At 39.8% G+C, this 21,874-nt stretch overlaps 1 pseudogene; it reads right to left on the reverse strand.

The window, feature by feature from the left end:
- Positions 1-21,874, reverse strand: part of LOC130839622 (leucine-rich repeat-containing protein 37B-like) — a 77,212-nt pseudogene continuing 55,338 nt past the window's right edge.

Genomic DNA, 21,874 nt, shown 5'->3' on the forward strand with positions numbered 1-21,874 from the left:
CTACCCCGCATCCTTGTGGAAAATCTCATCCTCATCAGAAGACTCCTGGTCGTGTAGCTTCTGTGCCATGTTTTTCTTGTGTATGGCGTTGAGAGGACTATACAAATCCCTAAGTCAAAGTGGCTGCCTTTTCCAGAAAAGCCCTCCTAGAACACAGAAAGGGAAATATTAACTCTGCATCCCCCTGCTTTTTCCGGCCACAGTACATGACCCTCCTCAAAGTTACCTGACTCTCGTCTTCCCCTGAGCTTCTCTTTCGCGGCAGAAAGGGAAAAAAGCCCCTTGGAGGAAAACACACACAGTCAGTGTTACATTTCCCACCTCTCTCACCTGTGTTACCTCTGGGCTTCTCAGGACTAAATGGGCGCCTGAGTCCAGAATCACAACGAGCAGAATCACCACAGACCTGGGAGCTTGAAAAGCATCCCCTGCGTGCTGGCCTCACAGACGTTCTCGGTGTCTGGCCCCCAGGGTCTCGGGGGACCTTTGCATGTGGCTTAGCGTGGAGGACAGGCGGGATGTTCAGCCCCACTCACCTCTTGTGGCCCTTGGGCAGTTGCCCTGTTTCTTCATCTCCCTGTGCTGCTGCTGCTGCTGCTACCCTGTGAGCATGAATCTGTTGTGAAAGAAAACATGACCATGATTGTCCATTACCACTATTTCCACAGCCTCATTCACTCCTTTTTATTTTAAGTCCTATCGACCCAGTGAGATGATAACTTCTGTAAGCACAGGAATTCTATCCTGTTTAGTAATCCGTTGACTCTCCCACAGTGCCTTACTCCGGGTCTTGCATGCCAGTACATTTTATGGACTGTTTTAGATAACTTTCAACAGATAATTCCTGAGAAAAACTCTTAGAAGTAGGAAAAGAAAAGAAAAGTATGTACCAGAAACCCAAGCTTTGTTTTAAAGTCAAGAACAAGAGTAGGACGCCTATCATTCCTGCTCTTACTCATCACTGTGGAGGAGGCCCTAATCAGTAGTACAAGAAAATTGAAGTATTGGAAAGGAAGAGACAAACAGATTTGCATATGAAATGATGGCTCTAGAAAAACCAAAAGAATGAAGTGAAGTTTTATGGGAAGTAATATGAGAGTTCAGTAAGATGGCTGCATACAAAAGAGATCAACATATAAGCCTCAACAGCTTTCCCATATAACACAAATAAGTAACTAAAAAATAGAAGAACGATCCTATTTACTCTATGAATAAAAATGCATAAAGTGCCTAGGAAGAACCTTAACCTATGTTAAGCCCTATGTGATGAAAACATTAAAACTTCTCTGTTTTAATGTGTAAGACCTATGTGATGAAACGTTAAAACCTTTCTGAAGGACATTAAGAAGAAATACATACATGGCATGAGACACCATCTTCCTAGAATGTTATAAAGAGGTCAGTTCTCCAATTAACCTACAAATTCAATGCAATCCATTTATATCCAAGATAATTTTAAAACAAAACCTGGCCGGCTGACATTTGGTAGAGAATATATGTAAGCACAGTTATGATACGGATGAGAGAGAAGACCAAAGAGCAGGACCTTTCCCCACCGGATACAAAATATGTTACAATGCAACTGGAGTTAAGTAGTGTGATATTGGTACTGGTTCAGGAAAAGATAACTGCATCAACAGAATAGAGTCCAGATAAAGACAGTACTTTAGACCAAGGAAGAAGGAATGAACCATTCAGTGAAAGATTTGAAAACAACTGGATCTTCCTGTAGGGGGAGAAAGTTAGATCCCCTCCCTCAACCACACTAAAAATGAAATACAATGAATGCTAGACAGATTACAAAACTTCTTGAAGAAAATAATAGAGATTATGTTTATGTCATGAGGTGTCACCGGCCTGGCTGACAAAACCTGCGCCACGTGAGCCATGAGGAGAGGACGGGCAGCTATGGTGGCAGACTCAACACACTTCCTCCTTCTCTTCACAGCCCTTGCCCCTGTCTCCCCTGGACTGTGTGTCCTCTTCCTGTTGATTTTTGAAACTTGTAGGAGCTCCCTGGTGGTCCAGTGGTTAGAACTCAGCGCTTTCACTGAGGTGGACCGGGTTCAATCCCTGATCAGGGAACTAAGATCCCACAATCTGTGCAGTGTGGCCCCAAATCCCCCCATGAACAAACCAACAAAACCCAAAAAATCTCTTTATAGTAAATCAATTATTGGCTTTCATTGAATTTCAATGTTTCAAATCCTTCCAGTGTTTTTGTCTCTAAGGAGACAAAAGGGCAGAGTAGGGAGTACAAGTCAGGTGAAACTGGCTTCTGCTCTTGGTTTGGCCACTGGGGCCTTACATTGATCTCCTTCATCTATGAAAGAGGGAAAGTAACACCATCCTCACAGGACTGTGGGGATTAAATCAGACAATATATGCAAAATTCTTCATCTTACTCTTGACATGAATCAGTGCTAAGTTGGTGTCACAGACGAGGTGGTCAATCTATCAAAGGTTCTGCTCCTGCCATCAGGCTCCGAAGGCTTTTCCCCACCATATTATAAAAATATTGTGTTTATTTTCTTCTAATACTTTTTTTTTTTTGCTACGTTGGGTCTTCACTGATGTGAGCGGGCTTTCTCTAGTTGCAGCGAGCAGGGGCTACTCTTCGCTACTTTGCGCTGGCTTCTCATTGTGGAGGCTTCTCTCTGTTTGTGGAGCACAGGCTCTAGGCATGTGGGCTTCAGTAGCTGCAGCACGTGGACTCAGTAGTTGCAGAATGCGAGCCTTAGACTATTCAGGCTTCAGTAGTTGCATTCTGTGGGCTCAGTAGTTGTGGCTCACAGGCTCTAGAGCGCAGGCTCAGTAGTTGTGGCGCACGGGGTTACTTGCTCTGTGGCATGCGGAATCTTCCTGGCCCAGGGATCGAACCCGTGTCCCCTGCATTGGCAGGTGGATTCCTATCCACTGCAGCACCAGGGAAGTCCCTCTTTTAATACTTTTGTTTCTCCTACATCCGCATCTTTATTCTTGCCCTGCCACTGGGTTCACCAGTACCATTTTTTAAGATTCCATATATATGAGTTAGCATATGGTATTTGTTTTTCTCTTTCTGGCTTACTTCACTCTGTATGACAGAGTCTAGGTCCATCCACCTCACTACAAATAACTCAATGTCATTCCTTTTTATGGATGAGTAGTATTCTATTGTATATATGTGCCACATCTTCTTAATCCATTCATCTTGTTGAAGGGCATTTATGTTGCTTCCATGTCCTGGGCTATTGTAAATAGTGCTGCCATGAACACTGTGGCACTCTTCTAATACTTCTATGTGGTCTTCTCTCACATTTATGGAAATATGTTAATTTAAGGTGAGAAATGGGGATCTGCTATTATTTCCCACCCCCCCCAACCCCCAACGAGTTAGGCAGCTACTCTATTACCATTTGTTCATTTTCTTCCACTCATTTGAATATTGAAACATGACATTTCAAAAGTCTTCACAACACATGGGTCTATTGCTGGAGTCTCTATGCTACTTCAAATAAATATTTGGTTTCATTGTTCCTCACTGTGGAACTGACATAATGCCGCAAATCTCTTCCATTGAACTTCCATAGGAAAAACACTGCATGGCCCCTTCCTCAAACAGTTTATTGTGTATGTGGGGAGAGGAAATCATGGTTAGGACTCCTTGCTTTCACTGCCGAGAGTGCAGGTTCAATCCTTAGTTGGGGAACTGAGATTCCACAAGCCAAAAAAAACCAAAACAAATGCAAGGTTAAACTACACAGAAGCTAAAAGGAATAAAAAGGGGACTTTATACAAACTCTAAAAAAGCAAAAGTCCATATGCCACCTGGAGATGTAGAGGGTAGTCTGGGCAATGGCCAATGACTAGCAAGCTGACCCCATGCTAGTCCCCAGCCTCCTGGGCTCAGGAATCATACTCTTCTCACCAAGAGAGACTCCACCTCTTCCTATCAATATCACAGTCTCCCATTATCAATATCACAGGACTGATCAAAAATCAGAATGCCGAATTCTCATTTGACAATGAGAAGTGCATGTTCTACAAACAGGGCATGTGTGTCTACACAATCAGAGAATTACCTTCTGTAGAGACAGACAGGTCTCTGTGGCACACTAAAGCACAGTCACACAACCAGAAGGCTACTTGGTGAGAACAGGATTAGAACGAAAGGAATCAGCTGAATCCTGCCTTTACTGGAAAGGCCTGAGGTAGCTGGATCCGTCCATCTCCTCAACTGGCACTGCCTGGCGACTGGGCTGGACTCTTCAGTTACGCTGCCTAAGGTGCCATCTCTACTCTCGGGCAATGTGAAATGGGCACCGCCTGTGTTGGGCTTGCCTCACCTTTTCTATGCTTTCACTGCTGACCAACCCTCCTGCAGACAGACACATTTCTCTTTAGCAGTTCATACATCATGTCAGGTTTTATTCAAGTCTGACAGGCCAGGGAGCCATTGGTCCTCACACACCTCTGCTCTGTCCATGCTGTGCTGACCCTGGTGTTTCTCTCTTGGGGAGCCACCTTTTAAAAATCTGTTTACCACCTCTGTGAGTTCTGAGGGTAGGGGACTGCTTTGCTATGGCCCCTAAGAAGTGGTGACAAACCTCACAAGACTAGGGTCAGGAGGGCTCGAGTATTCAGGGAAGGCTGAACGAAGAAAGACGAACTTGAGTTGGCTTTTGAGAGGTTCGTAGGACTTCCACAGGCAAAGCAAAATAAAGGATTTTCAATGGGCAGAGGCACAGACAAACGGAGGAACGGGTATGGTGTAACTAGCATATAGTGAGGGGCTGCTTAGGCTGGAATGGAGGGCAGCCATGACAGTAGAAAAGGCCAATAAAGTAGGTTGGATTGGTAGGGGAGAATCAAGATTGGCAGCTGATGAAAATCACTCATTTGATGCGGTTAGCAAGTGCCTGTTGGGAAAAGTAATAACCCATTATGTAACTGAACAGAAGGTAAGCAGGCTGGCTCCAGGGCCAGGCTACTATAAATATCACATACTTTGGGGAGCCTGCTGCTGGATGTTCCTTGCACTGTTGTAATGGATCCCAGCTACACAGCGCCTAACAAACCGGAGAGGAAAGCTGCTAAGTAAATGTAAGGAGTTGACGAGATCACATTTTTATCTTTTAACCATGTGCTTTCAGCCCTGCCAGGGTGACTGACAGCTCCCTGAGGGTGGAGATGATATACCTCTCATCACTTCAGCCAACAAGGAAAGAAAGCAATGGTAGAATGAGAGTGACTGGGGAGGACATCAAATCAACACAGTTTTTTGAGTTGAAGGAATTTTACTATCATGTCAATCCTGGCCTTCTTATCAACTCAACTTGTCAAAATAGTCTAATGGCTTGTTATTAGGATCCAATTCCAGAAAGATCTCCTGGGAGAGGAGTTCCGTTAAAGATCCTGGGGGAGCTTCCCTGGTGGCCCAGTGATGAAGAACCCGCCTGATACTGCAGGGGACACGGGTTCAATCCCTTGTTCCCTGCTCCAGGAAGATGCCACATGCTGCGGTGCAACTATGCACGTGCACCACAACTAATGAGCCGGTGCACCTAGAGCCTGTGCTCTGCAACAGGAGAAGCCTCCTCAATGAGAAGCCTGCACACCGCAATGAAGACGCAACGCAGATGCCCCACCCCTGGGAATATACTTTTAAGTAAAACAGCAATCCTAGTGACTGAAGAGAACTATCAAGTTAGAAGCAGGTGGAAAGGAGGCTTTGGTTTTCAGTTTGTGGGTTCTGAATATGAAATTTTTTTTTATTGTAAATTTCTGAAATGGTTTAGGAAAACTATTTACTGCTTCTACATACCTACATAGAGATATAGAGGGAAAGAGAGAGGATATAAAGAACATGGACAAAATATTAAAAATTGGGGACTTCCTAGGTGGCACAATGATTAAGAATCTACCTGTCAATACAGGAGACACGGGTTTGATCCCTACCCCAGGAAGATACCACATGCCATGGAGCAACTAAGCCCATGCCCCACAAGTATTGAGCCCATGTGCCAGAACTACTGAAGCCCACGTGCCGAGAGCCTGTGCTCTGTAACAAGAGAAGCCATCACACTGAGCAGCCTGTGCACCACAATGAAGAGCAGTCCACACTCGCCACAACTAGAGAAAGCCCATGTGCAGCAATGAATACCTAACACAGCCAATAAATAAATAATAAATAAGTAAGTAAGTAAATAAATAAATATAAAATTGGTGAGTCTGGGCCAAGGGTATGCAGGAATCTGAATCTGAATTAAATATTGTCCTTACCTGAATGAGACAGAAAATGACAATGAAAGTCATCACTTCTCCAGTTACAGATATTGCCAGGATGAGTTCGTTGTTATAAACATATCCTGGGACTTCTTTTGTGAGCTAAAATAATAACATTTTTTTAAAACAAGGAGATAGAAAAGATGAAAGTGAACTATCCTTAAAATACTATAAAACTCAATCCTTTCAGGCCAGAAGCTTCTAGAAGAACAAGCCAAATTTAATGGTATTACTCTTCTCATTAGCATTTTCTTCTACAATTTATCTGTGTGTTATGTCCTCTTGTCGTCTACCCTAGGAGTAGTGGCACATTCTCTACATGAGCCAAGTGGGAGATCACTGTCTAAGCCAGGTTCATGGCTGAGATAAGATACAGACTAGGAGGCCCTGGGATTCCTGCTTGGGCACTTTAATGGCACGTCCTACACTGAGTACATGTGCAGCTCCCGTGTTTCAGGGCTCATCCTCACCTCACTGGGCTCCTGCTCCTTCTGTTCACCCTGGGCTCCTGCACTCTCACTGATATAGTTCTCGGTTTTCCACAGGTCCATATCCCATTCTGCCTTTGATGCCTTTACTTCTTGCTGCTCACTGAGGAGCTTCATCAGGAGGCCTGCTCTGGAGATGAGCTTGGCACAGGCCAGCTGCACGTGGGTCTCCGAGCAGTCCATTTTCAAAGTCCGGGTAACATGAAAAATGAGCCTTCTCACATTATTGTTGGGGGTGAGGGACCATAGCTGCTGGTTTAGCTGAGCTTCAAATTGATCACCCGGGGATGCGAGTGCTGGGAAAGTGGAGCCTGGGGGCTTAGAGGATAATTCAGTGCCCACGCTGTGGTCCTCCCACTGGGTTTCGCTGGTGTGTTGAACAGTTGGGAAAAAGTTGTCTGCAACAACAGCAGAATGTGCCGTGGGGACACTCCTATGGGCAGTGATTCCAGGGCCGGTTCCTCCTGGCAGAATAGAGTTTGTAATTTCTTCAAAGACATTTTGTGCAGTATTGCTTTCTGGAGTAGGCTTTTCTGTAGAAGGGTCTGAAAGAGAAAATAATTCTGGAAAAGGATTTTCTTGAGAAGTCAGTTCTCCTGAAGATGAAAAAGCCTCTCTTGGAGAGGAATTTATGAGGCTCCTCACTGCAGAGAAAGGACGCCTCACAAGCATCATTCTACTGAGAGAAACTTTCTTTCTGAATTTTCGATGCAGTTTGGCTTTGGGTCTTCTCTGGACCAGACCAGACCGAATTTTATGGAAGATGTATTTTTTCCCGGAATGTGAGATTAGTTGAGAAGTCTTCAGATTTATAACTCCAGCATATGCATCTTCTAAAACAACAATAGTGGAGGGTAAGTCTTTTGATTTCTTTTTAACCTGAGATGGGGAGTTTGGAGGGATGGAGCCAGAAGGCCTGCCCCTTGAGTTTTGTTTCAGGAAAGAAGGGACTGCTGCCTTCTGTTCCTTTATGAATGGAGGCTCTGTGTTGAAGGAGTTTCCCACTAACTTCTGGGGCTCTGCACCATGTGAAGCTGTTCCAGCTCTATTGGGGATGGCCTCGTGAGACTTCTTTCTCTGGCAGTGTTCTCCACAAATGGCTGGGCATTCTGTTTCCTCCTGACACTCTCATCTCCCACTGCTTTGAAGTGCCTTTTCTTTATGGCCTTTGAGCCCTTGAGGACGCTGTTCACTCTCAGCAGCCTTTCCCCTACACTCTCAGTCTTTGCTAGACTGTTTTCCTGTGGTTGGGCAGTTTCCAATTTCTTTTGAAAGATTTGGTGCTTAAATTTGGGACCTAAAAGTTCGGAATGTATAAGCATGGCAGCTTTTTCTTTCTTTTTAACCTCATCAATTTGTTCTTGAATTTCTGCATCTAACAAATTTTCCAGAAAATAGAGTTTCCTCAATTTATTTTTATAAGGTAAATTGTTGGGTATAGGGTTGATGGAAGGGTTCCTTATATTGTTTTTCAAATGGCCCAGCAGCGCATCTGCATCTTGTACATTTGGAAAAAGAAGCTGAATGGATGGTAATAATGTTGATTTCACATCTCGTAGATTTCCCTGTGAGAAATAAGGCAGTATGTAATTTAGTGCACCGATAACATCACTTTCAGCATTCGAGTCCAGCTGCTCATTCACGAAGGTTGACAAGCTGACAGCCCTTTGGTCTGAGGATGCCCTCTCTGGCTCAATAGTCATCTCGGTGCTGGTGTTCTTCTTCCGGGCTTGTAACACCTTCACGAACGATCCTTCTGCATTCCCTAGAGATGTTGCTTCATCTGTCAAAAAAGAAGAGACTGGTTTTGATAACTGAAGACGGATGGGACAGCTTTTTGTCAGTCCACAGACATGTATCCCATCCAATAGATTATGAATCAGTCAACATCTGAGGGCCACTTAGGAGAAAAGGAAACCCAAACTTAAGCCTATAATTGGCAACCACAAAACATGAAAAAAGTATCTTTTGAAGAGTGGCTATCTACCTGGAAAATTCTGTGGCATGAAATATAGTAACTATATTTAAGATTACTCCAGTGGTTCTGGAGGCCAAATGCCCAGGACTCAAGAAAAACCAAGACTGGAAGACAAATATTCCCTGACTCAGCTGGATGCTCTGCAGATCTGCTGTGACTCTCCACGTTCACATACCCCATCCTGTCCTGCCTCAGATGCAGAGGAGTGCGAGGTTCCTCTCGCCACCTCTTCAGTGTGCTTGTGTTCCTGCTGCTTTCACAGATGACTGTGACAACAACTGCTGCTAACAGGTCTTCATCATGACAAGCCCTTTTCCACCCACGCACTGAAGCCTTTGCTCAGTCCCTGCTTCTGTATATCCCAGCCCCCATAACAGAAGGCTCTATATAGAAAAACACACTATGTCCACCCTGGCTCTGTCCTAAATTTGGGCAGCGACCTGAGATATAACTTAAGATATTTTCCAGATTCTATGCCAATGTGGAATGTTCAAGAAATCGATGCAGTAAAACTTGAGATCCTAAAATGCAAAAGGGAAAAAGCAACTTCTGTCAGATGCCTACTTTGCTTTCATTTCATTTCACTTCTAATCTTGCCAGCTTTACTTGGGAACCATCCAAAGCTTCTGACTGTGTGAAGGTAATGTGTACCTTTGTGTAGCTGGGCTTCTCATCCAAAAGGATTAAAAATATATTTGGTGGTGATGGTGAGGGTCAAAGAAGGAGGGAAGAGTCATGAGAAAGGAGGAACATGGGCTTGCAGAGAGCCCCAAACTGGGGACAGGAGATCTGGGCACCAGGGTCATAACACTTAACACCTCTGCTCTTGTTGTTCCTCACCTGTAAAAGGAGATTAAAAATGCCTTTTCTGCCCACTTTGGGCGAGAAGGGAGTCATATAATTGGTAAGAAAAAAAAGTTGTTTGGGGGAGTTCCCTGGTTGTCTAATGGTTAGGACCTGGCACTTTCACTGCTGCGACCCGGGTTCAATCCCTGGTAGGGGAACTAACATCCTGCAAGCTGTGTAGTGTGGCCACCCCAAAAAAACCTGTCTTGAAAAATCAGCGATATAATCTTTACATAAGTAGCAAAGTGTTATTACTTATGATGTGCTCTAGATCATTGAAAGAGAGCTGTATTCAAGGTATCTGGACATGAAAGCACATTTTGGAAGTCATCAAGTTAGTGCCAATAAATCTGATACATAGAAAAATAGCTGAAAGCACCTGAGTGTTTTGTGGATAGAAAAGCTTGAGATTCAGAGCTAGTTGAGAGCTGGACAGTGTAAGCATAAATTCAGAGCTGGACAGCTCTCCCATCAATTAGGAGGGCTAGGTAGCTGCTTCTGCTTATGGAACCAGAAACTCTCAGGCTCCACATAGGACATAAAACAGCATCATTTATACTCTTTCATGAAATTGCAAAAACAAACCAAATAAACAAAAATATATTTACACCTGGCTTATAAAACAAAGGTTACTCGAGACCTAATGCATATAAAATCAGTTTACAAACTGTGATGCACTATATATGAATGAGTTCTCATTTGCAGAGAGCACAGTTTATGATATGTGGTGATTAATGTTAATTCCCTTTCCCCTTCCATTCCTTTTTCTTGTTTCTGTATGTACACAAATCAGTTACATTCTTAAACTAACACTGTAACTGAGCTATTATTAGCTTAATAATGTAGCCAAGAATATGACTTTTAGCTACAAAGTAGTTCTTAGAAACTTAGGGAGATGGAACTCTGAATTACTGAATAAAAATAATGTTATTACACCATTAATTTTAAAATGTAGCATCATTTATTAAAGATAAAAGTTTAAAAAATTATATAAAAAAAGAAAATTTATTATCAGGCAATTGAGGCTCACCACAAGGTGTGGCATTTGTCAGGCATTCACCATCGCAATGCAGCTTCACTGTCTTACAGACAACTTCAATTGTATTTTTAAATTGGCAGAGGCAGCAGGCCGTGCGGCTGAGTAAGATCCTATACATGGAAACACACATAATTAAATTCGTGGTAAAGCACTTATTTGAGTAGGTAGTAGAGGCAGGCCAAGGCCACCACAGACCAGTGCCAAAAGGAGTTCTTGGGGCATATGGACTGGAGAATTGGAGAGGGACCGGTTGTCCAATTGCTGCTCTTGACTAGTGCAAAGAAATATAGAGGAGGAGAGAGGTGCCCAACAGAAGGATTAGGATGGCAGTAGGTGTGGTATGCCTAGAAAAATTGGAACAGGGATTAGAATTGGGTGACATTGATCTGTAGTTTAATTCAGAAGTATCTCCTTCCATCCTGAAAGCCTCACTTTGGGTTGAGAGTACACAGGAAGAAGGCAGACTTCTAAGAAGAGTCTGAATGAGTCCCCACCTTCTGGAGTCCCTTTCTCAATTCCTATTTGTGAGTAGTAAATATATTAGAAAGTATTCTAGGAACAAAAAATCATTGTGTGGTTAAACAATAGCAGAGATCACATTGGCCAAATCTGGACAACTGGAACATTTAAAGAATAACATTATCATTACAATAAGGTATAATGCAATTAATTTAAAGAAGAGCATGAGTCCATAATGACACTCAAAAGGAAAAGAAGGGGAGCGCTTCTTTATAGAATGACATCAGCTAATAAATGCAGAAGGAATGACAGAATTAGGAAAGTGTCATTTTGCAACTACCAGTGTAATAATTGATTCAGAGAAGGATTATCACTGATGCCCAGCTGGGTGAAGTTGTTTGAAAGCAGGATCTTCACTGATCCCAAAGTATCACCCCACATATTATTTATCAGTTACCAAGAGGAAAAATAACTTTACAATGGAGAGATATGGAAGATACCACATGAACCAAGTGCTCAAACTTAGCAGTGGGCCACCTGAAGTGTTGAAGTAGGAAGGACACATTGCCTATGTAGTATTCTTTCCCACAATGTTTCCTTTGGATCTAATGAGGAAACATAAATCCAGACTGTGGGGCAATTTACAAGACAAGTGGCTTAGACTCTTCAAAAATGCCAATGTCATAAAAGACCAAAAAGAAGAAATAGTAGGGAAATATCTAGATTAATGGAAACAGAGACATGACCTGCAATGCCAAATCTTTGATTGGACCCTGTATCAAAACCAAACAGATTTAAAGAATGTTATTGGCTTCTGGCCAAGATGAAGTAACAAGCACAAGCACCAGTTTATCCTCCCACCTGAAAGTGTGAAAACATGGCACAAAATATAGGAAACAAGTTTTCAAGAACCTGGAGTTCAGGCAATAAAGTTCCGTGATCTCCAAGAGATGGGAAATAAAGTGATCCCTAGGGCTGCCCTTGCTTACTTCTTTTATTTATTTTTATTTACTTTTTATTTGGGGCTGCATTTAGGTCTTTGTTGCTGCGTGGGCTATTCTCTAGTTGTGGTGAGGACGGGCTACTCATTGTTGCAGTGCGGGGCTTCTCATTATGGTGGCTTTTCTTGTTGTGGAACATGGGTTCTAGGTGCACGGGCTTCAGTAGTTGTGGAGCACAGTCTCAGTTGCTCCGTAGCAAGTAGGATCTTCCCTGATCAGGGCTCAAACCTGTGTCCCCTGCATTGGCAGGCGGATTCTTAACCACTGTGCCACCAGGGAAGTCCCAGCCTAGCTTCCTTCTTTAGGAGAGTTTCCAGGTCATGGTACAGAGAAAAGAAACCCAGGCAAAGACTGATGGACTCCCTGACTGAGGAAATGGAGCTGAGAGTCTGGGAAAACAAAGGTGACTAGAGTCCACAAAGCAAAGGACTAGAGACAAAAGAAGTGCACAGACAAAGAACTCTCGAGATAGGCAGAGGGATCTCTTGAGTACTCAACAAAGTATTGGTCAGTGCATTCGTGTGAGGAATTCCTTGATGCCAGGAGAAGAACCACATGAAAGGATTAATAATAAGAATAACTGGATATCACACCAGGTTGGGAATAGTACCTGTTCCTACAAGTCAGACTGGAAAACCTCATGATACTCAGAAAGGACTTGCCTAAGTAGCTGCAAATAATGAGCGCTACACTAAAGGCTACTTGGAGGCCTGCCCAATGAATCTTAAAAGCTAGACCTAAAAGAATAAAATTGTTTTGAATAACTTAATTTCACCCAAAACAAAGGCCAAGCATTTAATAGGGATATAAAAATATATAGCACACAATCAACTAAAATTCACAATATCTGGGATCATATGAAAAATTACCAAGCACGCAAAGAAGCAGGAAAATATGACCCATATTGAGGAGAAAAGGCAATCAATCAAAACTAACCCAGAATCTATACAGATGTTGTATTTCAAAGAAAAAAAACATTTAAAAAGTTATTATCTGTGAAAAAAGTTATTATAACTGTACTTCATATGTTAAAAAACCCAGACTAAAGAGGCATGGAAGATGTAAAGCAGACCGAAATTGAGCTTCTAGAGATTAAAAACAATGTCTAAATCCAGAAGACACTGGATGAGGTTAATGGCAGATTAGGCACTGCAGAAGACAGGGTCAGTGAACATTAAGGCATAGCAATAGGAAGTATCCAAAATGATGCACAGAGAGTAATGAAACAAAACAACAACAAAAATGAATACAGCATCAGTGAGTTGTGCTACAATTTCAAGTGGTCTAATATATGTGTACTTAGAGTCCATGAAGGAGGGGAGAATTACAAAAATTTGAAGAAATAATAGGCAAAAATTTTCCATATAAACCCACAAAGTCAAGAAGATCAATGGACTTTAAGCATAAGAAACATGGACAAAACTACACCAAGGTACAAATAATAATCAAATTACTCAAAACCAGCAAGAAAGAAAAAAATTGAAAAGCAGACAGAGGAAAAGTCTATACACTACATACAGAGGAACAAAGATAACAATGACAGCAGACTTCTTGTTGGAAACAATGTAAATGAGAACTCAGTGGAATAACATCTTTAAAGCAATGAATTGAATTCTATCAAGCTAGAATGCTATACCCAGCTCTTTCAAAACAAAAGCTAAACAAAGACTATCTCAGACATACAAAAGCTGAAAGAATTAATCACTAGTAGACTTCCACTCTAAGAAATGCTCAAAGAAGTATTTTTAAGCAGAAGGAAAAATAATAACATTGAGATATGGATCTACACAAATGAATAAGAGCACTGGCATTGGGATTTCCCTGGTGGCATAGTCCTTAAGAATCCACCTGCCAATGCAGAGGACATGAGTCTGATCCATGGTCCAGGAAGATGCCCCATGCTGTGGAGCAACTAAGCCCATGTGCCATAACTACTAGGCCTGCGCTCTAGAGCCTGCAGGGCACAACTAATGAGCCTGCATGCCACAACTACTGAAGCCTGTGCACCTAGAGCCTGTGCTGCACAACAAGAGAAACCACTGCAGTTAGATACCTGCCCATTGCAATGAAGAGCATCTTCCACTGGCCACAACTAGAGAAGCCCATATGCAGCAATGAAGATCCACTGCAGCAAATAAAAATAAAAAATAAACTAACTAAGTAAGTAAATAAAAATAATTTTTAAAAAAGAACACTGGAATTGGTAATGACATAGGTAAATATATGTCTTTTCTTTTATCTTTTTTTTTTTTTGACACTTGAACCCATTGTCATTTTTTTTAAAGAGAACTTATTTTTTGGCTGTATTGGGTCTTTGTTGGCAGAGCGAGGCCTTCTCACTGTGGTGCCTTCTCTTGTTGCAGAGCACAGGCTCTAGGGCATGGGCCTCAGTAGTTGCGGCTCATGGGCTCTAGAGCACAGACTCAGTAGTTGTGGCACATGGGCATAGTTTCTCCACGGCATGTGGGATCTTCCTGGACCAGGGATGGAACCTGTGTGCCCTGCCCTGGCAGCCATATTGTTAACCACTGTATCTCTAGGGAAGTCCCTATAAATTTTTTCTTATTATTTAAATCTCTTTAAAAGATAATTCATCATTTAAACAAAAAATAATAATATAGTGTGCTGTTTATGACATAAGTAAAAGTAAAATATATGAAAAAAGTAGCACAAAGTCCTGAAGGGGAGAAATGGAAGTACACTACTGTAAGGCTCCTGTACTACTCAGAAACTGTATATCATTTGAAGATAGACTGTGATAAGTTAAAGATGTACATGATAAACCATAAAGCAGCCACTAAAATAACAAAATCTGAGTTATAACCAATTAGCAAACAAAGGAAATAAAATAAAATAATAAAATGTACTCAATCCAAAAGCAGGAAGAAAAGGGAAAAAAGGAATAAGGCATAGATGAGACAAATAGAAAACAAATGGCAAGACAGTAGATTTAAATGTAATCATATCAAAAATTGCATTAAATGTAAATGGTCTAATCACCCTAATTAGAAGAGCTGTCACAGTAGATAAAAAAGCAAAAGCCAAACATATATCTTCAATAGAAAAATAACAGGTTAAAAGGATAGAAAAAACTATTCTATGCTAACACTAATCAAAAGAAAGCTGGAGTGGTTATAAGTTTAAGACAAAGTCAATGTCAAAGCAAAGAATATTACCAAGGATAGTGAGTGTTATTTCATGATGATAGAAAGGTCAATTAATGAAGAAGACATAACCTAAAAAATTATCCACCTGATAATGCAGCTTCAAAATATATGAAGGAAAAATGAGAGGGGCAAGGAGAAACAAAAAAAATCTACAATTATAGTTAGGGAGTTCAATATTCCTCTCTCAACAACTGATAGAACAAGTAGGTAAAATATCAGTAAGGACTAGAAGACTTGAACAACACTATCAACCCACTTGACCTAATTGACATTTATAGAACACTCCACCCAAATCAGCAGTATACATATTTTTTACTAAGTGAACACATAACATTTACCAAAATAAATCATATTCTTGTCTATTCCCAGGATTTATTGGCTATAACACCAAGTCTCAATGAATTAAAAAGGATTTCAGTCATTCAGTATATGTCCCTGAGCACAAAGGAATAAAATTAGAAATTAACAAATCCAAGAAATCTCCAAATATTTGGAAACTAAACAACACACTTCTAAGTAACTTTATGGTCAAAGGAGAAATCAAGATGGAAATCAGAAACTATTTTGAAGTGATTGAAACTGAAAACATAATATGTCAACATGTGGGATGTTGCTAATGCCATCCTCAGCTTCCTCACCTTCCACCTTCAACTAGAAAAAGGAGAGCAAATTAATTACAGAGTAAGAGAAGAAAGAACAAAATAAAGATCAAAGTAGAAACAAGTAAAATGGCAAAGAAAAAAATACTATAGATATTAAGGGGATAATAAGAGAATATTACAGAATTCCTTATACCAATAAATTCAAGATGAAATGGACAAATTCCTTGAAAGACATGCACTGCTAACGTTCATTCAGAAATAAAGATGTGACTTAAACAGCACTGTTAATGAAATTGGATGTGCAGTTTAAAACCTTCTGAGAAAGGAAGCTTCAAGCCCATGTGGCTTAACTGATGAATTCTACCAGACATTTAAGGAATAAAATAATGCCAATTCTACACAAACTCTATCAGAAAGTTGAAGAGAAGAGAATACTTCCCAACTCATTTATAAGGTGAACTTTCACCATATCAAAATTAGACAATGACATTGTAAGAACACAAAAGTATACACCAGTATCTCTCATGAACACAGAGGCGAACATTCTTAACAAAATTTTAGCATATCAAATCCAATAATATACACAAAGATAATATATCATGACCAAGTGGGGTTTATCTTAAGAATGTAAGGTTGGTTTAATATTTGAAAATCAATTTACCCAAGTTAATACACTAAACAAGAAAAATCACATAATCATTGCAACAGATATAGGAAAAGTATGACAAAATCTAACATCTATTCCTGATTAAAGAAAAAAACAGCCCTCAGTAGACTGAGAATGGAAGTAGACTTCCTCAACTTGATAAATGACTTCTACAAAAAACCTAACATCATATTTAATGGTGAAAGACAAAATGCTTTCTCTCCAAGACCAGGACAAAGGCAAGGATGACTGCTCTCATTACTTCGATTTGATATTGCACTGAAGGTTCTAGCCACTGCAACAGGGCAACAAAAAGAAAAGAGATATTCAGAATGGAAAGGAAGAAGTAAAACTATCTTTATTTGCAGATAACATGATTATGTAGAAAACCTGATGGAACCTACAAAAATGCTACTGGAACTAATCAATGAGTTTATCAAGTCTGCAGGGTACAAGATCAACATACAAAAAGATTAATTTGTCTCAACAAACAATCAGATTAAAGTTTTAAAATACTACTTATAATAGCATCAAACATATATAATACTTAGGATAAATCTGACAAAAGAGGTAAAAGACTTGCACACTGGAAACTAGAAAATATTGCCAGGGGCAATTAAGGAAGACCTAATTAAATGGAAAGATATGATGTATTTATGGATCTGAAGATTCAATATTGTTAAGACATCAATTCTCCCCAAATTGATTTATAGACCAAAATTCCAGTAGGCTTTTCTACAGAAATTGAAAGGCTAATTCTAAAATTCATATGGAAATAAAATGGAGAATAACAAAAACAACTTTGAAAAAGAACAAAGTTGAAGTACTAACACTACCTGATTTCAAGGCTTATGAAGCTACACTTTGAAGACACTGTGGTATTAGTGTAAAGATAGACAAAAAGATGAAAGGAACACAATAGAAAGATCAGAAGTAGAGCAATGTGGACAACTAACTTTCAGGTTCAAAGGCGTTTAAGTGTAGAAACGACAGTCTTTTCAACAAATGATGGTGGAACAACTGAATAGCCACAAGGGAAAAAAAATGAACTTCAATCCATACCATGTACAGAAATGAACTCAAGATCTAAATGTAAAGCCTAAAACTATAAAATTTCTAGAAGAAAACAGGAGAAAACTTTTATGACTTTGAGTTAGGTGAGATTTCTTAGATATAACACCAAACGCATAATCCATAAATGAAAAAAATGGATAAGACATCATCAAAATAGAGAATTTCTGCCCTGCAAAAGACTTTCCTGAGACAAAGAAAAGATGAGTCACAGAATGGGAGAAAATACCAACTTACATACTGGATAAAGGACTAGTTTCAAGAATATGTAAAGACCCCTCAAAACTCCAGAAAAATATAGACAAAAGATTTAAAGATATACAGATGGAAAATAAGCATATAAAAAAATGTCTGACATGATGAATCATCAGGGATGCGACAGTGAGATACCACTACACACCTATTAAACTGTCTAAAATCAAAAATACTGAGCATAGCAAGAACTGGCCAAAATGTGAAGAAAATGCATACACTCTCATATACTGCTGGTAGAAGTGTAAAATGATCAAACCACTGTGGAAAATAGGTTTCTTTAAAAGTTTCTTTAAAAACTTAAGCATAGGGTTTCCCAGTGCCACAGTGGTTAAGAATCCACCTGCCAATGCAGGGGACACAGGCCAGGAAGATCCCACATGCCGCAGAGCAACTAAGCTCATGCACTACAACTACTGAGCCTGTATGCCACAACTACTGAAGCCCACGCACCTACAGCCTGGGCTGCACAACAAGAGAAGACACCGCACTGAGAAGTCCTTGCACTGCAAAGAAGAGTAACCCTGACTCACCGCAACTAGGGAAAGCCCATGCACAGGAATGAAGACTCAACACAGCCAAAAAAATAAACAAAAAATAAATTAAAGAACAAAACAAACAAACAAAAAAACTTAAGCATACTCCAACCAATGATCCAGCCATTCTACTGGCAGGTATTTACCCAAGAGAAATGGAAGTATACATCCATACAAAGACTTGTATGCAAACATTCATAGCAACTTTATCTGTAACAGACAAAAACTGAAACAACTCAAATGTCCATCCATGGTGAATAGATAAATTGTGGTATATCCATATAATGGGATACTATTCAGCAAGAAAAAGAAATGAATATTGACATATAGAACAATAGGGATGAACCTTAAAATAATCATGCTGAGTTAGAAGCCAGTTAGAAAGAGTATACACTGTATGATTCCATTTATATAGAATTCTAGAAAATGCAAACAGCAGATCAATGGTTGCATGGGGGTTGGGAAGGACAAGGAACAATGGGAAAGAAGAATTCCAAAGAGATATTAAGAAACATTTTGAGGTGATGAACATTTTGACTTTGGTGATGCCTTCATGTTGTGTGTGTATGTGTGTGTGTGTGAACACAGATTATTGTATGTCAATTACACCTCAAAGAGCTGTTAATATAAATATTGTATAATAGAGACAATTGGGGAAATCTGAATAGCAACTCTTTATGAGGTAATATTATTGTGTAGGAATTTAATTTCTTCACTACTGTGTATTAACAGTATTGTAGCTATATAGGGAAATACTTTTGAATACCCAGAGAGGAAGGCATCGAGCTGGCAAGAGAGGGATCGAGATTGTGGCAGGTGCTGTGGGAAGCTGAGGAAGATGAGGCTAGAGCAGTGACCAACAGATTTGACAGTGTGGTGAAGACAGTCACTTGTCAGCTGACCTGACAAAGATGGTTGGAACAGACTGCTAAATGCAGGGCCCTTTCCCCATACTAATCTCATGCAATCCCCTCAACTAGTCTTGCCATAACAGGAAGTTTCTATTAGCTTGCCATATTGGAGGGGGGATGGCACAATTTAAGGTGCTGTCAGTTGTGTAATAAATTGTCACAATAGGGCCCTACAAACATAGTTTTTTAAAATGTAAGAAAATGAAATTTGACCCTTCCCACACACCATGTATGAAAATTAACTGAAAATGAATCATAGACCTACATGTAACTATACAAGTTCTGGAAGAAAACAGGAGAAAATCTGTGTGATTCTGGAGTAGACAATGGGTCTCAGACAAAGGTTTCTTAGATAAGACACAAAAAAGCACAAACCATATAAGAAAAATTGCTAAGGGACTTCCCTGGTGGTGCAGTGGTTAAGACTCTAACCTCCCAATGCAGGGGGCCCGGATTTGATCCCTGATCATGGAACTAGTTCCCACATACATGTAGCAACTAAGAGTTCACAGGCCCCAACTAAGAAGCCCGTGACCCACAACTAGGATCCCCTGAGCAGTGACTAAGGAGCCCACCTGCCACAACTAAGACCCAATAAAACCAAATAAATAAATAAATATTAAAAAAAAAAAAGAAAAATTGCTAACTTAGAATTCATCAAAATTTTAAAACTTCTGGTCTTCTGAGACACATTAATACAATGAAGATAAGTTACAATTTGGGAGAAGAAATTTACTAAACATGTATCTTAAAGGACTTTTTCCATTGCTTTACATATAAAGCATACTTAAAACAATATAAATAGCCAATTAAAAATGGTGTTGAATAGAAACTCCATTTAAAAAGATATTTGCACATGAATAGACATTCAACATCATCAGCTATTAGAGAAAAGCAAGTGAAAACCACAATGAGATGCAACTACACACCTCCTAGAAAAGCTAAATTTTGTTTAAAAACAAATACAAAGATCAGATGAAGACGTGGAGCAACTGCAACTCTCACAGATGGCTGGTGGGAAAGCAAAATGGCACAGCCACTTTAGAAAACAGTGTAGCAGTTTCTAAAGAAGTTAAATATGCACTTAGCATGTGATGAAGCAACCCACCCTTAGGGATTTTACACCAAAGAAATGAAAACATGTTCACACACATGAGTGTTTTTAGAGGCTTTGTTCATAACAGCCAAAAAAACGAGAAAAACTCAAATGTTCATGAAATGATGAATGTGGAAACAACCTGTATATCCACACAACTAGACTACTACTCAGCAATAAAAAGGAATGAACTACTGATAGCTGCAACAACACAGCTGACTCTCCAAAGAGACTGGCTATGTGAAAGGAGCCAAAAAGAAAAGGCCACATACCACATGATTTCATTAATAAGATATTCTGGAAAAGACAAAGCTACATGGACAGAAATCAGACTGGTGGTTGCCAGGGGCTGGTAGTGGGAGGTTGGATTGACTGCAAAGGGACATGAGGGGTCTTTGGGAGTGCACAAGTTTTCTATATCTCAGATGTGGTGGTGGCTACAGAACTATACGTTTGTCAAAACACATCAAACTGTATATTTAGAAACAGTGAAATTCATTCAATGAAAATTCATTCAAAATTTATCCACACTCCTCCGGTTGTGTTAAAACTTCTATAAATTCTACAGCCAGAGTACGGAGAATTTTTGACTCACCCTCGTATGTAAAGAAATCTGACTTAAGAAAATAATGAAAAAAAGCCTATAAAAACAATTGAGTGAAAATAAATGTAAGAAAATCAACTTACAGTTTCTCCAATTCGAGGGTCATCATCAGGATGCTTTCAACTGTTGTAAGTGACACGTGTGTTCTTCCCATGTCTCTGAAGGAGAAACCCAAACATACAATGATATAAACCCAAAGACAAAAATTCTAAACTCAAAAAGATACTTAACGTGTGATTCCTTCAATTTTGGCTTCTTATTTGCCATAGCTGGTAATTCCAAACAGCTCTTAGGGAAAAAAGCTAAGTTTGCATCATCATATTAATGACCTTGGTGCTGAAAAGTACAATTTTTTTTATTATCCTAATTTTTTGTTTTCAATTGCATCTACCTCTTTTGATCACTCTTTTTCTGCTTTCTGGGGTAAACAATAGTCCTGCATGCATCTACGTGTTCCATATCTATATGTGTTCTTCAACACTGTTCGCTTCCTCTGCTGGCTGTTTTACCCATTTGTATTCTTTCTTAATCCTTATCTTTGCCAATAACTCTTCTTTCAATAACCCAGTTAAAATTTAAATTATGGCTTTTTAGCCAAAATACTCAATCTTTTACAAAAGTAAAAAAGAACAGAAATTATCTCATGAGCCATGAATCTGCAATACTTACAAATATTTTAATGCCGGCAATTTAAAAAAGGTAAGAATCTTCAACTGTTGTCAAAGGATTACGATTGAGAATTCTGGAAAATGGGATGGAATTAAAATTATTGACATTTTCAATTACCTCCATGAAAGTTTACAGTCTTTTTTTTTTTTTTTTTTTGGTATGGAACTTGAAGGTAAAAACAAAAATCATTTTCTGTCTTTACCTATGAATCACCCTTAGAATCCGTAAAGCATTCTTGCTTT

The sequence above is a fragment of the Hippopotamus amphibius genome, chromosome 17 (genome assembly GCF_030028045.1).
Source record: "Hippopotamus amphibius kiboko isolate mHipAmp2 chromosome 17, mHipAmp2.hap2, whole genome shotgun sequence".
NCBI classification, from domain to species: domain Eukaryota; kingdom Metazoa; phylum Chordata; class Mammalia; order Artiodactyla; family Hippopotamidae; genus Hippopotamus; species Hippopotamus amphibius.